Source organism: Hypomesus transpacificus, chromosome 13 (assembly GCF_021917145.1).
Source record: "Hypomesus transpacificus isolate Combined female chromosome 13, fHypTra1, whole genome shotgun sequence".
Classification (NCBI taxonomy): domain Eukaryota; kingdom Metazoa; phylum Chordata; class Actinopteri; order Osmeriformes; family Osmeridae; genus Hypomesus; species Hypomesus transpacificus.
Window position 1 is genome coordinate 9,102,834 of NC_061072.1, and position 11,332 is coordinate 9,114,165.

General features: G+C 46.6%; 1 long non-coding RNA gene across 1 annotated transcript; it reads right to left on the reverse strand.

The window, feature by feature from the left end:
* Positions 1 to 1,166: 1,166 nt before the first annotated feature.
* On the reverse strand, positions 1,167 to 4,224 carry LOC124475396. Its single transcript, XR_006956924.1, has 3 exons — positions 4,081 to 4,224; positions 2,487 to 2,620; positions 1,167 to 2,197 (listed from the first exon to the last, which is right to left on the reverse strand). It is a non-coding gene; the product is annotated as an uncharacterized LOC124475396 (long non-coding RNA).
* Positions 4,225 to 11,332: the final 7,108 nt, after the last annotated feature.

Below are 11,332 nucleotides of genomic sequence, written 5' to 3' on the forward strand. Positions count from 1 at the left end.
GGTTGAGGGCGGGAAATGGATTATTATCATTTGAGCCAAATATTTAATGTTCCCATTATTTGAGTGCACGCATAAACAAATGCGTCACAAGCAATTCATTGTGCGTACAATAACACAAAGACGTTTTCCCACAGTGTAGCTGGAGATGGCAGGGCTGAAGGACTCAGAGTAGGTGAGGTTCAGTGGCTGGAGCTGGCAGGGCTGAAGGACTCAGAGTAGGTGAGGTTCAGTGTAGCTGGAGATGGCAGGGCTGAAACACTCAGAGTAGGTGAGGTTCAGTGTAGGGGTTCTCCTGGGCACCAGACCACCACCACAGAAAAACACCACAGCTCCAGGATCACACTACACAAGTAACTAATTACCCACATAACCAAAGGCCAGAGCTCAAGCGAGATTTGGTTCTGGGTTTCTTGAACTGCCAAAGCTGCCAGTTACTGCAGTCTGACATAAAAATAAGCTACATAGAATGGAAGACATGAGTTTTGTAACGGCTAACATCAAAAACAACCTGAGAATTTACACAATGGAAAGCCTTGCAATTTACATATATGGCATAGTGCTCTATAAATGAATGTGCTCGACTGACAGATTGATGTTCTTTTTTGGATAGCCTTTATTTATTGTGGTTCTAGAAATAAATCATGTTGTGTAGGAAAACATTGTGTGTGGCATGAAAAATGTAATGTACACTTTGGTGTACATAAACTGTACTCTATAGTGTACATAAACTGTACTCTATAGTGTACATAAACTGTACACTATAGAGACAGACATAAAGACCCTGGTGACATCATCCAAGCGGGAGGCCTCCTACACATTCTACAGCCCGTACGCACAAAACCTCTGCCAAACCACATGACCCGCCACTGCACTCCACTCAGCATCCACGCAGGAGTCACGGAAGAGTCATTGTGTCAAACAGAGGTAAGACGAACTGCTACACCACAGGCTAGATATCATTCCAGGGATCAGAGAAGCAAGGCTTGTATCTCCACACCAGATCCCCGGAGCCTTCCAGGGAGCAGAGGTCACAGAGAGACCCCACTGATAGCATCTTCATTCTTCCAACCTGACGTAGACATCCAGCCAGGACACACAACCACAGCTCTGATGGACTCCAGGGACTGCTGGAGGAGCTGAACTCGGGGGGGGGGGGGGGGGGGGGCTGAGCGCTTCCGACCAGAGTCAGACGTGCGAAGAGAATATGTCAGCAGCGCTGCCGCTCTCCTGCTTCGGAGGAAACGGAACTGCCCTGCAGTTGAGGTAAAAACACTCGTCGTTATTACCTCGTTAAAATAAGAGCGTAGGTGCCGGCTATTCGTCAAATAGGACTTCCCTTGGATGTCCAGCGGAAAGGGGTGATACATCATCCAGAATATGATCTGTGCCATTTTAGGAAGCCATTTAGTTAAACTACCGGTGAAGCTGATTGGATCAGGGCCGTTTCCGGTGACTGGGGGCAGCAGTGGGTTGCTATTTCCAGTACTGGGTAAAGACAGAGGAGCAGCAGGCCATCATGGCTGATACCATCATGGGAGAGAAGCCTGGTCCAGTGCCAGGGGTTAGGCTCAGAATAGCAACTACTGCTACAACACGAACACACTCAAGCCTAACCTGGACCAGGATTGAGAATCATCCATGACTATACATCATACAAGTACACATGCGCAAGTGCACACACAAACACACGCACGCGCTCACACACACGGCGCTACTAAATCAAGGTTGCTCTGCGGGGGTGTTTAAAATGAGGCTTAATGTCCGTTGTGCAAGCCATCTCAATGTTGTGTTCCAGTATTGGTTTACAGTCCCTCAGTCACACATCCTGACTTGGTCCCTGGCCCGAGCAAGCCTCCAAATCAAAGCCATGTACTATGAAGTGATGCTGAGACGTTTCGCTTTTCCCTGAAATACTCCTCAGAAGACTTGAGGAGAGACTTGCGGCAGATGGGACTACTTTTTCACATCAGTGAGTGGGCCCCCTCTAGCTCGGGGCCCCGGCCCATGGATCCAGGCTCCCATCCATCAGAAGCAGAGCCAGAGTTGTGTGTCAGGGAGATCTGGGGCCTGGGGGGCCTGGGGGTCCATGTGGGGCGGGCGGGGCCCGTAAGGCTGACAGCTTGATGTTATTTCCATCGGATTTGTAGTTGGAGGTCTACGTCGTTAGCATACTGTATGTGTTCCAGCAGCTGTCTCGCTGCAGACGTAAAGACAGGTGTCAGGGGGGTGGTGTGATAATCGGCCGGGATATTACCCCTGGTGGTCATCCTGTACAGGCTTCCCTGAGCTCATCTTCTATGCGATTATTGGTTTGTGTGTGTGTGTGTGTGTGTGTGTGTGTGTGTGTGTGTGTGTGTGTGTGTGTGTGTGTGTGTGTGTGAGCGTGTGTCCTAGTGTGTGTGCACACGTGTGAAAAGTTGTCTGTTAAGTGCATGACAGAACACATGTCTCTTCCAAGGTGTGTGTGTGTGTGTCTGTGTTTTCACCTTGCACAGATGCACCCTCCTCTAACCTCTGGGAAGTCGTGTTGCTGTCCACCCCTCTCTCTCTGGGGCACCTCCACCTCCCTGATGCTGCAGCGTGGGGAATGACTCGGAGCAAATGCTATGCAGTGTGACATCTGTAAACCATAACCACAAAAAAACATGGCTGCAGACTCTTTTTGGGTTGTTTTTTTTTGTAATGAGGCCACAGAGCCTGCAGTCTTCCCAGAGCCTGATGCAGCGACACAGACACTGTGAGTGGCAGCCTCTGTTTGAGTTGACTTTCAGAGATGTCACACTTACCATTACACGTTTGTAAAATTACAGAAGTGACATTCGAAATACGTGATGTGTCGGTATAATACACACGCTAGTCATAAGAGACTTTAGGGTTGTAGTTATGCTAAATCATCATTGTTATCTTATGTAGTATGTAATGTGAACATTTTCTGCATTATTATAACTTGCCTCATATACATTTACATTTACATTTAGTCATTTAGCAGACGCTCTTATCCAGAGCGACTTACAGTAAGTACAGGGACATTCCCCCCGAGACAAGTAGGGTGAAGTGCCTTGCCCAAGGACACAACATCATTTGACACAGCGGGGAATCGATCCGGTAACCTTCTGAGTACTAGCCCGACTCCCTCACCGCTCAGCCATCTGACTCCCCATATAGTTTACCTTTTGATAAATAAAGGTGGTCTATAGGCCAAAAGTTTCAACTATGCTTTTACACTGTTGTCTTGCAAGATGGTATGACCCTTGAAATTCCTAAGCAGTTTCCCCTCTAATTATTTCAATTGTGTCTGAGCCTGTAATGGTGCCAGCGTGGAGGGCTTCCATTAAGTGGCGGCTGGCTCCTTCAAGGATGACCTGCTGCCGTCGGCAATCAGGCACACTTCCCAAACCAGCCTACAGCCGTGTCTGCTTCACAGCCATGCATAAAAACACGGTGGGATTGCATTTACTGTAAAATAGCATGGAATTCGGAAGGTAAACTTGCTGATGACAAAAAAGATAATACAAACTAGACAGGGTGCAATTTCGGGGGAAATTCTGAGGTGTTCATACGGCCGCAGCAGCTAGAGCAGTTTAGATTGTTTTCACTATATCGCTGACAAATCTATTGTTCTTGGGTGTACTTACGTTTTACAACTGATGTCTGTATGTTTTAAATAACTACATACTTGCAAGAGGGAATGGTGATATGTGGCAGCCTCAAATGAAGTATTTAGCTAATTGGCTAGTAGTAGCTAGCTGACTACCGCCTTTGTTACTTGTTGCTAGTAGATCCGGCGCTAGCGAACTAGCGCAAGTACAACAGTACATAGTGCACATGAGAGCAACCACACCTAAAAAACGACTTTATAAAACAATTCAGAAAACAATGCCGAGCGCTTGACTACTAGAACATAAACAGTCTCCAAGCTAGACAAGCTGAGGCTAAAAGTCAAGGAAGAGGACACATTTAGCCTCGGGATCTCTGCATGCAAACCTATCCCTTAAATGTGACCATTCAAGCTGGGACGCCTAACGTCGTCAAAGAGGCAATGACATTCAATCACAGTGAACCTGTATACAGTTCACTCACCTGACCCAGAGAGGGAGAAACAGCAGATGTCTAATCAGAGCTAAGCTAGGTGGGGGATCTGTGGCAAAAATGCCAGTAACCGACAATAACACCGATGCCTAAGAACCTGAGACTGGCCTTGCAACTCTAGCTCTCTGGCCGACTTAGGAGTCGTTTTAGAAAAGTAAAACACATTCTCCTGAGCTGTTAGGTAAAACCCCACCCCTTGTTTCCTACTTTCCTGCTATCTCAGTTGCCATTCCTGTCAGCCACATGGTAATTAAAGTGTACTTTTCCCCTCTTGGCTAGTCTGCCTAACAGGGAAAGCCCTGTGGATTCATCGGCACTGAACCCTAATAGGCGTAATAGTGGTGGTTGAGGTAAATGACCCCGTCACACATGAGGGACCGTGTTTATGTCTGCAACGCCGGGACAACATCCCTCCACTCCTTTATCGGGGTGCATGTTTGTTGTGGAACGCAGCTCTGCTCCAGATCTTATCTCCACCACGGTCCTGTAGCCACCCTGCCGGGCCAGCCTGGGCCACTCAGTGCTGGTCCTGGAGTCTGGTTATTAGACAATTTGTTGTTGTTTGTTTTAACTCTCTGCTCCCTCCCGTGTACTGTAAATGCTTTCCCCTTGAAATGATACACGTCCCAGTTGAGAATGCTGTGCTGTTTTGTTAGCAGATTTGCCCTAAGTGAGGATTCATTGGGTACTTTCAAGGTTACGAGCTAATCACGTTGGCTTATTATTCATGGGACTATATTTTGGCAAAGAAACAAAATAATGTATAGAAAATGAGGGTGTTTCCCTGGGGCCAAACAATGCCTTGCAGTTGGTTCCCACAAAACTGGAGCTCTGTTTTAAAAAAATACCCTCAAAATGTTAACCCAAATAACACTTTGCACCTCGATGGGAATGAAAACAGACCAGGGAACTTGTCCTGACATGGACCAAACTAGCCATGGTGAACCCCGCAGCTCTGGTACCACACACAGCGAGCAGTGTGTAGCTAGCCTCCTGTATAGCTGTCCCACCGTACCTGTCAGTGACCGAGCCTAGCTCTACTGACAGACACAATCAGTGAGCCCGCATCTGCAGACCTGCTTGGTTCGCAGTCACATCCTCCTGCAGTGCCTGTCAGTGACCCCGTCTGACCCCATAACGCCCCTCCTCTCTGCAGGATCCATGTGAACACACATGGTCTCCACAGATCCCAGCCCTGACACCAACCCAGGGGGGTATCTCTCACAGAGAAGCTCCTTCCAACCAACTAGACGTAGGAGAAAAGCCCTTTGTTTACAAAGGTATGCACTGGATGCATTCCATGCCAGTTCTCACCGATGCCTTCCTGTTTCCTCCCTCTCCACTACTCTGGGTATCAACGAAAACAAACAAGTCAAATGTCCTCTTCCTGCCAGCACACCGAATAGAAATGACCCCAGTGGAAAACGACTGTCGTCCTCCAACTTTAGCGAGACAAAGACGAGAGAGAGGGCTGTTTGGAGAATACGCAAGGCTTCTTTCATCAAGCGCCCCGGCCCGGAGGAGCGTGAGGCTCAAAACTTCCCTCGTGATTCGGCATGTCATTTTGCAAGTCTTAATAAAAACAAGCGAAGGGGGAGAAGACGGGGGGAAGGCCCCGGGCGGGGGGGGGGGGGGGGGGGGGGGGGGGGGGGGGGGGGGGACTGACAGGACTAGGTGGGAGGTGAGCGAAGACTCATTTACACCCCTTCCCCTCCACCCCACCTTCTTTCCCTTCCGTCCTCTCCTCCCTTGTTCCTTCACTCCCTTGCTAGCCAGACTGCCCTGGTCTGGGGCATCCCGCTGTGATGGCCTGAGGTCTCTGAGATGGTCGTATTGAAACCATGTGAGATGAAGCAAGCTCTGGATTCAGCTTTCCAAATGAGCTAACCTCGCGAAACCTTAGATGACTACAATCTGGAGCATGTGCAGAAGTCCCAACGCAAAAAAAGCAAAAACTACAAATCTAAACACACACAAATGTTTTTCACTCGTGTACACAGTCCAGTTAACAGTGTAGGACAAATAAACTAATTCCATCACAATCACCTGAGAGATCATCACACAGTGGAACTAGAAGCAGGTTCTAGAAATGAGGTCTTCTAAGGGACATTTTCGGGGAGTGGCACAGTGACAATGACAATTCCTTCTGGTATGTACACTCTGCCCTAACAGTCACACCCTTTCTCTGTACAACTTTCCTAACTGACAATCCCATGTCATCCAATGCACACCTTAATGAAAATTAAACCCAGGAGGACGTGATGTGGAATATTAGGTATTTGGCAAGCAGGTATATTTCCATGTGAGTCACATGGGGGTTTCCTTATGCGCTGTCTCGGTTTCTGTGAAGGAAAATCCATCCATCAAAACAGTGGAAGACAGAGAGTGGAAGAAACAGAGAGAAGAGATGGGAATATTGGTGGTGAGTGACAAGGGTAAAACACTGGGATTCTCAATTTGTTTTCCTATGTGACACACACACACACACGTTGTAATGGAAAATAACATTTAAATGTTTATTGCTGTAGGTAAGTGAATTAGCGGGTATTTGTAGAAGTCTAAATGTTTGCCATCGTATGTGTGTATCCGGACAGGGATGACAGCAACTGGCATGATGCCAAGACAGGTCAAAGCAGAAGTAGAAGACTATGTGACCTGGAGAAATGAGAACGCCCTAAAGACTAAGAAACAAAAAATATATATCTTTTAGTTGAGCTTTTTGATACTGCAGTGAAGAAGTCTACGCTTGACAATCATTCAGTCTCTCTTCCTTGATCAGTATAAATGAATTTCCAAAACAGTCAGACAGACACACACCACCCAAGCGCTATTGTTTGTTTGTTTTGGGTGTAACTCTGAAACCATGGTGCTGGGTCACACTTCACTTCAGTTAGAATTTCAAATGACAAACTGATGCCACATCACATTGTTATTTCCCAGACACAAACACGTACACACACTGACAGTCAGACAAGAGCCGGCTTCGTTAGGGCTGGCTGTATCAACCTCCAGACGAGCTAATCACACACAGTGTGCAGTGAGCTCAACTATTCCACAAGATATTCCAAATTCCCATCTTCACGCCACCTACTTCCCAACACCACCTACTCTCCTCCACACAATAAGGCAAAAACATCCAGTTTTTTCTACCAACTGTTTTTTTTTTTTTACTGTTGCCACATCGCAATGCTGGCAACCCACATTTTATCTCCTATTATCCCATGAAAGTATTCAATATCAGACTTAAGCAGCTTTTCTTAAAATGTTTTAGTCAACTAACCAAACATATCTGTCTAGACATATGCTTTTTTCTATCGCTGAGAGTTACAGACCAGACCAAAACTAAAGTTGACTCCAGAGCCCTTGGTCTAAATGTTCACGTTGTAACTGTAGCTTTGGCTGCTGTGGTCTACTGCCTATAAGACAAGCCCAGGTTGAACACAGCAGATTCCTGCTTGATCCAATGTAATCAATCTGCTCTGTTAGGCCCTGCTTGATCCTCCACCAGAGAATTAGTTCAAGATGGTTTGCGTTATTCAAGCCCCCTTTGAGGTGGCGCGGCAGTTGGGTAACCACGACAACAACGCGAAGCCAAGGCTCTACCACGAGCCGCCGGGAAGCACTGGGTTGGTTGGCTGACGCCATGTCTTACAGAGAGACACGAGAACACGAAATATTGACATATTTGATGGTCTTTATGTTGGGGGTTTGCCATTCCCACCAAGGACATGGTAAGTTAACAATGTGGTCCCTCTTCACACAAACAAGACCAGCAAGACAGATAAAGAGAAGGGGTGGGGATCTGTATATATTGCAGTGCGCAACTCAAACACACTTGATCCTAAATCCAATCCATGTGTCCCTGAAACACCCCAGTGTCTGATCGTCATCTGTGATCAGACACCAGGTTTTCTAGCTGATCGAATCGCCAGTATTCCTCTCTAGGGTCTTCTCTCCAGGTCGAATGTCTTCCCTCCAGATCTAGGTAAGGACTGAGGCCAATGTGGTGGATGGAGGTTAAACAGAGGAAACAAGAATGAACCAACCAGATGAAGGAAAAGGCCCTGCTCCCTGCCCATCAGGGTAAACAGCGTGATTGGAAGTCAGCAATTACAGTGTAAGGAGATAAAGACCTGAAAGAGATAAGTGTGCCATGATTTGGCTGAATGGCTAAATCCCCCATAGGCTGCAGTGACTGCAGCTCCACACGCAGTGCACACGCATGCTACAGGAATAAACGTGGGTCCCGACTCGGCCTCTGCCCCGGCATCTGCCCCGACGGCCTCTGCCCCAGTCGCTGTCTGTCACCCAGCCTCAGCCCCAGCCTCAGCCCCGGCCTCAGCGCGGGCCTCTAACCCAGTTCAGGCCCCAGTCACATTCTCCGACCCTGTATGTAGTTCGTAGTGTCGGAACAAAACATGAGATAAGAACTGTATCATCACTTGAAGCCATAGAATGTTATTCATATTATGGGGTTGTTGTTATTGCCTCAGAAAGTGACTCAGAATGGCATGCAAGCTTTCCAGGAAACGCTTTCTTCTCTGTACCAATGTGTTTCTCCACATCTCTCCCAGGTGACCAGTAACATTAGGGACTTCTAAGAAACACAGGAAAGCTAATCCTCAAGCACTCTTAATTGAGTTCTCATAAACCGATTTCCACACACTTCCCCTGTAATCATTTTGTGGTATTTATGTACATATTTCAATGAGAAACATAAAATACAGAACTGGTGTTCTCACCAGTCTTGTTTTCTGTCTTCCCAGTTCAGTAAATGTTAAAGGGCTGAAACATCAACAACACTTTGTATGAAGGATTTCTTAGACATTTCTACAAGTTCAGTCTGATAAAGCTATTGGGTCCATTGTTTAACTTTGTTAGTTTTGAGGGAGCGCCATACAGATTTAACTAATATTTACATTTGACTATGAGGCAAATAATTTGGTATTTGCTTAATAAATCATTTCTGTGGACAAACCCAGGCACAAACAGTCCACAAAACGTAAATGTGTGCGCTTGTGTGTGTGTGTGTGTGCTTGCTTGTTTGGGTGTGTGTGTGCGTGTATGTGTCTGTGCTTGTTTTTGTGTGCGTTTATGAGTGTGTGCATAAGTACGATACACGTGTAAATGTTTGCGAGAGTTAGAGAGGGAGGAAAATCAACAGTGTGTGTGTGTGTGTGTTTAGGCCTGTGTATCACAGAGTCACAGAGAGTTTCTGTTGGCATGCTTCCCTGTTCTGCTTGGCCCTGCCAAAATAACCACACACTTAATCTCTCGCTCTCCTCCTCCTGCTCTCGCTCTCTCCTTTCTTCTCCCCGGCCCTCGTCTCTCCCTGAGTGTGACCTATTTCATCAAAGACAAAAGAAGCTCTCAAGGCCCGTGTAAAAGAAGACACTTAGGCAGTGTACAAACAGTCCAGGAGGTGCCGAGAAGACCTTGAATAAAGGCTGTGTGGGTGACTGCCTGTGGAGATGTCAGCATATAGGAAGGCCACTGTTGATATTAGAAGTTAGAAGTACCTTTTTTTTTTTCTTCCATCAAATCAAACCAAATCTTTTCTGAGGGACATTACTATTTCAAAGAAATTGTCACAGAAAACGGATTGAATTAAAGACCTAGCAGTCTGTTTTTCACTTGAAGTCTGGTGTGACAGATTCTGCAGTTCTGTCTCCGGGCAAATTATTTTTGAGGTCCAGCATCCAAGTCAATAAGCTCAACGAAGAGCATATGTTTTAAAGCAATGTTACATAGCACACTGCAGTGTTACGACCTAAGTTGATATCTATAAAAAGTGGGTCCTTTCAGCAATGATCCAGCTGCAACTGATTCCCATAACAGACAAACACCTGTTAATCCTGCACGCACCCAGAGCCAGAAGAGATTTTCAATGCACATAAATAGTAATAACTTTTAAAAGATGAATTGCCTTGCAAAATCAGGATGCCTGTCAGGCTGACATCTGAGTATTTGAAAGCAGATGAGGCAGTCAGCGATGCTGGATCTATATGCGGACACCTCGCAGTGCATGCAAGCCTTGTTTGTACTGGCAAAACTCTCAACACGAGTAGAATGGATCTTGATTCGCAGACAAGAATGGAGGGATTTCAAAAGAAAGCTCGGCAGAGTTTTCCATCTTGGTCATTCTGGATTCAGTGACCTTACAGGGCCGACGGGACGGATGAAGAGATGTAGAGGGGAAGAGTAAAAACTTCAATGGTAAATGAGAGAGAGAGAGAGAGAGAGAGAGAGAGAGAGAGAGAGAGAGAGACAGTGATTGTGACCTCACCTCGTCAATGGCAGGGACGCTGAACACAGGAAGTGGAACCTGGTGTGAACAAAATGACCCAGGAAGGGGACCACATTGCGACAGGCAAGGTCAGTCTCTTCTCTTACTTCTTCTGTTCCTGTCCTCCTCCATTTCACTCTTTGACCCTGACAGTGATTTAGTAAGACCACTTCCTTTAAGACCCCCACCAGCATACACAAACATACAAACATACACACACATGCATTCAAACACACACACACACGCAGCATACCCCGGAAACAGAGGGCATCCGTCTGCCAACTAATCGCCTCTAATTGTGCACTAATAGTGAAAGCACTGAACGGGGAGGAGAAGAGAGGAGAGGAGAGATGGATGAGAGGGAAAAAATAAACAAGAGCAATAGGAAGGGGAAAAGGGCAATTTGAGCTGAAAAATATTAATGTAATCAGGGCAAATGAGTCGTTTTTTTTGTGGGATAACATTCCTATGGCTCCGTGTGTTTACTTTCCACACCAGCGATGGAAAGACTGTACGGTCCAGGGAGGAAGTGAGGCAGAGGTAGTCAGGCGCTCGCATGCATACACTTTAATGACCCTTATTCAGCCCCCTGCCTCTCCACTGTAAACCGGAGGACTGATCTGTTTAGGCGATCTTTACAGTATGTACATGCATTTGTATGGGCATCCGAGGGTGATGGAGGGTGGAGATTGAGTTTGGGACTCTGTAAAGGGTGTGGGTATGGTTGTAAACCACACATGCTCTTCCTGTTGAGGTGGTTTAGATGGTACACTGAACACTTTGAGGAGTGTCAACATGATCTGTAACTGTGGGCAAACTGTTGAATGGACATTAAGCTGAATGTTTTGATGGGATTCAAATCTAGGTGATGGGATTCAAATCTAGGTGATTTGGAGGTCGTCTGAGAAAAGTCACTAATTTGAGACTTGAGTGTGTGTGTGTGTGTGTGTCTGTGTG